Source organism: Microtus ochrogaster, chromosome 24 (assembly GCF_000317375.1).
Source record: "Microtus ochrogaster isolate Prairie Vole_2 chromosome 24, MicOch1.0, whole genome shotgun sequence".
NCBI lineage: Eukaryota > Metazoa > Chordata > Mammalia > Rodentia > Cricetidae > Microtus > Microtus ochrogaster.
The window spans coordinates 14956921-14962920 of record NC_022024.1 but is presented as its reverse complement, the minus strand read 5'-3'; the positions used below and the strand labels follow the sequence as shown (position 1 = coordinate 14962920).

At 38.0% G+C, this 6000-nt stretch overlaps 1 protein-coding gene across 9 annotated transcripts in view; it reads left to right on the top strand.

Moving 5' to 3' along the window:
* The window catches only part of Osbpl8 (oxysterol binding protein like 8), a 138633-nt gene that overhangs the window by 67608 nt on the left and 65025 nt on the right, over nt 1–6000 (top strand). The window lies entirely within an intron of this gene.

Genomic DNA, 6000 nt, shown 5'->3' with positions numbered 1-6000 from the left:
CCACAGTTGTTGTGCTGGGTCGTAGCACAGGAGTACACACTTAGGGTCCTCACAGTCAGGGTACAGAGAAGAGCAGTGTGAGTTCAAGGCCGGGCCAGGCTACACAGTGATAACCTGTCTGCAGAGACAGGGGAGTAATTTTAGGCGCTGGAAGCTGGTGAGTGTTAGCCATTCTTTCTCTACCCACCCTCATTTCTCTCCATTTCCAGTAGTCTGTAACCACTATTTTACACTCACTTCTGTTAGTCCAGTTCCTTTAGCTGCTACCTTATTGATTCTTTTAGCTCCCATACCTCTGGTTACTTGAATTTTGTGTCTGCTTACTTTATCTAATGTAGTTATCTTCCTGTTCTCTTCATGTCGTTACTAGAATTTAGTTTTCCGTGAACATTGCACACATATATAACATTTTGTTTATTCAGGAGCCTGTAGGTTGATTCTATATCGTGGTTATTGTGACTTTAGGAAATATTGAATTGCAAAATTGCTTGAATACTGATTTCCTTCATTTGAGTATTTGGAAATGCTGGATCATGAAATTTTTTTTTATTAAAAATGATGCCCCTTCCTTACTACTTGGTATTTTTACAAGTCTTTTTAATATCTAGCTTAATAAAAAGGGATCCCTGTGTTTTGATTTCTGCTTCTGTATAATCAATGTGTTTTAATATGATAAATTTAAGTATAGGAATAAAATCTGGACATACAGATTTGTTATATGCACATAACAGATCAGGCATTGTTCTGTTTTTAGTTCAGCAAAACTTGATGAATGGTACTCTTAAACATTGGCTGCCAAATGGAATTGGAAAATGCATTTATGAACCTTGTGCATTCTTCTAAATTAAAGCTGGTTTGTTTTGAATTTTGTATTAAAATGCTACATGGTAGTGACTTATACATTTTCCATTTTATCATACAGAATATCGAAATCTATGTGTATAAAAGGTTCAACAGTAATAGTTTTTTTCAGTGTTTTGAATTTCATCAAGAAAACATTCTTTTCCATGAGTACATGGCAGCAGAGAGTTTGGTGACTGATACTGTAGTATTATGAAACTGACTTTGGCCTTGCAGACCCTGTAAAAGGGTGCCAGAGACTCCCTCAAGTCCATGGATTGCACTTCCTACTTTATGTTGGGTTCTGGTACTCAGCTAGAGTTTGCATATTCTGTTTCCCTGTGGCACTCCATAGCTGCAGTGGAAGAGCTATTGCTTTTAAGACTTAACTTGAATTTATTGTTCCACTTTTTATTTTGCTTGGTTTCAGTTATCTGTTCATAATTATGGTTTGAAATTGTCAAATGGGAAATTCCAGAAATGAGAAACTCCTCAGTTTTAAGTTGCACTTAATTCTGAGTCTTGTGATGAAATCTTGTCCAAGATCCTGCTCTGTCTTTCCAGGAATGTGAATCATCCCGTCGTTCAGGGTGTTCTGCTGGATGCAGCAGCCATGCCATGGCAAGAGGGGAACGTCTCTATAGGTTCTACTACAGCATATTGCTATAATTATTGTTTTTGTTATTGTTAATCCCTTATGGCACTCACTTATAAACTAAACATTATGTGTGTCTGTATATAGTAAGACTTAGTACTGTTGGGACTGGAGAGATGGCTCAGAGGTTAGGAGCACTGGCTGCTCTTCCTGAGGTTCTGAGTTCAGTTCCTAGCAACCACATGGTGGTTCACAACCATCTTTAATGAGATCTGGTGCCTTTTTCTGGCAGGCAGGCATACTTACAGGCACAACACTGTATACATAATAAACAAATCATAAAAAATAGTACAAAAATAAAAAATAAAAAAATTGTAAGAATCATCTGTGATCTTGGAATGTAGTATCCATGGATAAGGGGAAAGGGAGCTATTATTTAGCTACCTTGTACTTTTTAAAATTACATTTAGATCTCTATCTATCATAACTTCACCAATGTCAGATTTTAATGTGACTTTATGAATTTCTTTTTGAGATCAAGCTTGTTCAGCCCCTCTTTCCCTAGAGTCCTGTGTAATTCAGGCAGGCTTCCAACTGTGTGATTTGAATTCATGATCCTTCCGCTTTCTCCTCATGAGTGCCAGGATTACATGTGGGTGCCATCATGCCCAGTTTATGTCGTATTGAAGATTGAACCCAGCACCTTCAGCATGCTAGGTTAGACTTCTACCACTGAGCTACATCCCAGCCCCAGGTCTTTAGGAGGCTTGTTGAAATCAAAACTATTTGGTTATTATGATATTACATCTTCAGTGCTGAAGAGTGATCTTGTTTGTTTTGTCTCATGTGCCTTTGACTTTTCACTAAGTTGGCCCAGTGTCCTGAACAGTGTTGACTCTTTGATTCCTTCGTCGATTATTTAATTTGTTTCTTTGCTTTTGTAATTCTTGTAAATTTGGAGAAGTGTCAAGATTTGATTACATTAATTTTGACCATTTTTGAAAAGTAGTGTTTTATAGGGAGGTGTATTACAGCATGTTCCATCACACATGAAGATTCTCATAATTTCTGGTTGTCCTACTAGTAGGGACATGAGATCGATGTGGATGAAGTGTCACGTTATCTGTTGAATAAAACAGAAATGCTGTACTTGGCGCCCTACAGACATCCTGTTCTCCATCAACCTTTTACCTAACAGTACCTACATGTGTCTCTCTATAATCTTCTAAGGCTGGTTTTATTATTTGTGTGTGTGGCTGTGTGTGGGTATGTGCATGTGAGTGGGGGACCTGCAGATTGTCTGGATGCCCTGGAGCTAGAGCTGCAGGCGATTAGGAACTGCCTGGTGTGGGTGTTGGTAACTAAAGTCAGCTCCTCTGAAATCGTAGCAGGTGCTCTTAACCACTTATAAATCTTTTTGCCAAAAGGTTGTTGTCTTAGTTATGGTTACTGTTGCTTTGATAAAATGCCATGACCAAAAGCAGCTTGGAGAAGGATGGGTTTATTTTGCTCACAGCTGTATATAACAGTTCATCCTCAAAAGTAGTGAGGGCAGGAACTCATGCAGGACAGGAACCTGGAGGAGGCAGGAACTGATGCAGAGGCCATGAATGGGAGCTGCTTACTGGCTTGCTCCTCATGGCTGGCTCAGTCTGCTTTCTTAAAAAGTCCAGGACCACCAGTCCAATGATGGCACCACCCATAATGGGCTGGGTCCTCCCCTGTCAATCACTAACTAGGAAAATGCCTTATAGCTGAACCTAATGGAAGCATTTTTCTCAAAGGCTTCCTCCCTCCTCTCTGATGATTCTAGCTTGTATCAAGTTGACATAAACCTAGCCAGTATAACTGACCCCTTGTCAACTTGACACACAAACACATCACTTTTCAATTAGAACATTTCCTTTCTCATTTATTCTAAAAGATGGAATGTTAATATCACAATATAAGACATAATAACTGTAAAAGTTCCACAGAACTTAGGAATTCAAACACATTAAACATCCAGTCTCTTTTAAAAATCCAATCACTTTAGAAATCCAGAATCATTTTTAAAAGTTCAAAGCCTTTCAACTTTGGGCTCCTGTAAAAAAAAAAAATTTAAGTTAGGTACTTTCTTCAAGAGGGAAGAGCCAGGGCACAGTCATGATTTAAACGAAGCAAAACCAAACTCCCAACAGTGTGAATAACTGAATGTCCAATTGGCTAGAATTCACTCAAGATCTTCTGGGTTCCTCCAAGGGGCTTTGACACTGCGCCTATGTGCATATACATCTCCCCACACACTATAAAAAAATCAAAATAATAGCTTTAACACATCATATTTTTCTGAGTTTTAAAATAAGATCATATCTATAAAAACTTACAGCAGAATCTGGTGGATAATAACTCCCGATAGTTGATATGATTATTACAGTAACTTGTCATAGCTATTTTGACTAAAATAATTCTACTTGGGATGAAGGTAGACATTTCGGACTATGCTACACTTCAGCATGTTTGAGAGGCTTATTTAGAATTTCTCTTTAGTGTGGGGCTGGCAGGCTCAGTGCCTCAGTGGGTAATGTACTTGCTGAGCCAGTTTGACTCCCTAACTTTGAGCCTCAAGATTCATATAATGGTACAAGAGAACTGATTCCATAAATTTATTTTCTTACCTTTGCATACATTCTCTCCCCCAGTACATCATGTACTCACACACAATAACAATGAACAAATAAAAGAATTTCTCCTAGTGTGGACCAAGCCCATGCCTAATATTATTTTTTTAAGTTAAAATAACTGTAAACTGGGCCATGGTGGTACATGCCTGTAATCGTAGCTCTTGGGAGTCAGAGGGAGGAGGTTGCAGGGTTCAAAGCCTTGAGCTGTCTGAGAACCTATCTGAAACAAATAGCCCTATAAAAACAAGGAAATATGACGTTAAGTCTGCGATGAGGTGATCTGCTCTAGAGATAAATGCATCTTCAAACCCTGTTAGCCCGTAATATGTCAGATACTCACTTCCAGGAATTCCACTTGTGAGTGGGAAGAATTAGTTATAAAAGTACAGTGATTAATGCTTACGACAAATGTCTCCTAGTGCTTTCAATATGTTAGCTCTTAGAGTTCTTATAGGAGCATGGTATACAAATCATTTCCTCCTTTTACAAATGAGGAACTTGGTCAGTTGGGAAGAACGATTTTCCTTGACCAACTTCACACAGTGTATAAAACAGCTTTAATCTGGGAAAGAATTTTAGTCTGGATTTTACTGGCACTTGCTAGCTTAAGGTTTGGTCAGTTTAGTTGATATATGTTTTAAGGCTTAAATTTTCAGAACTTTAATAATTGTTGTTGTCTTTTGGTAGCATTCCTGTTATATGTGCACAATGCTTTGTAGAGATGGTTGTTTCATTTCTTTTGGGTAGTACCTAAGAGTCTAATTACTGGCTAGTGATGTATAGTCTGCTTCCAGCGGTGATAATTTGGTTTAGACTTTTAAGCTCTTTTTTATTAATATAATGGAGAAATTGAGCATTATTATATTTTCATGTTATTTGAATAGCCAAAACAAAGATGTAGTTACAGACTCCACACTGTTCTGAGAGTAGTCCATCACCCTCATACTCCTGCCAGCCGCCTGGTAGCAGAACTGTTCTCCATGCTTAGTCTTTCTCATTTTGGTTATTCTGCTGGCTGTGTAGTAGAACTAATTGCATGTGGGGTTTTGTTGTTTGTTTGCCTTTGTATTTCCTTACTGACTCACTTTGAACATTCTTTCTTACGCCTACTGTGTACCTTTTATAAAATATCAGTTCTTATTTGGCCCACTTAAAAATTGGGATTCTCACATTATTAGAATTTTAAGAGCTATTAAATATATTTGTGCCATCTTTTGGTGACTCTGTATTATATTTTCTTCCTGTCTTGGCATGCCTTATCAGTATGGTAATAGTCCCCTTGACAAAGCAGATGTTTTTAATTTTAATGAGGACAGATTTATAATTTCCTCCAAGTTTTTTTTTTCATATTAAAGAGATCTTTCTCTTTTACAAGTTTTACATTGTCAGGATATATTCATTCTCTCCCACACCCTTCTTCCTCACCCCCTTCATGCATTTTTGAGAGAGGATCTCATATAATTCAGGCTAGCATCAAACTCACCTTATACCCTTGATTCTTCATCCTTTACTTCCCCGTTCTGGGAGGTGTGCCACCATGCCTGGCTTCATCTCTCTCTTGGAACCTTTATTTTTAATATCACTGCCTTAGGTCAGGTCTCTAATGTTATGTAACTGTATGGCCTACTAATGTTCTACTCTTAAGCCCTTGCCTTCTAGTATATCAGGTTCATCTTTCTTTAGAAAACAAACAAAAATTGTCAATATTAGGTGAGGCTGTGGTGAAACAGAGGCTCCTACAGATGTGTACATATGGTGAAACAGAGGCTCCTACAGATGTGTACATATGGTGAAACAGAGGCTCCTACAGATGTGTACATATGGCCAACGAATTCGTGGGACCTATACATATGTCTCCAAGAAAATAACATGAGTAAAAATAGAAAATTACAATCCTTCAGC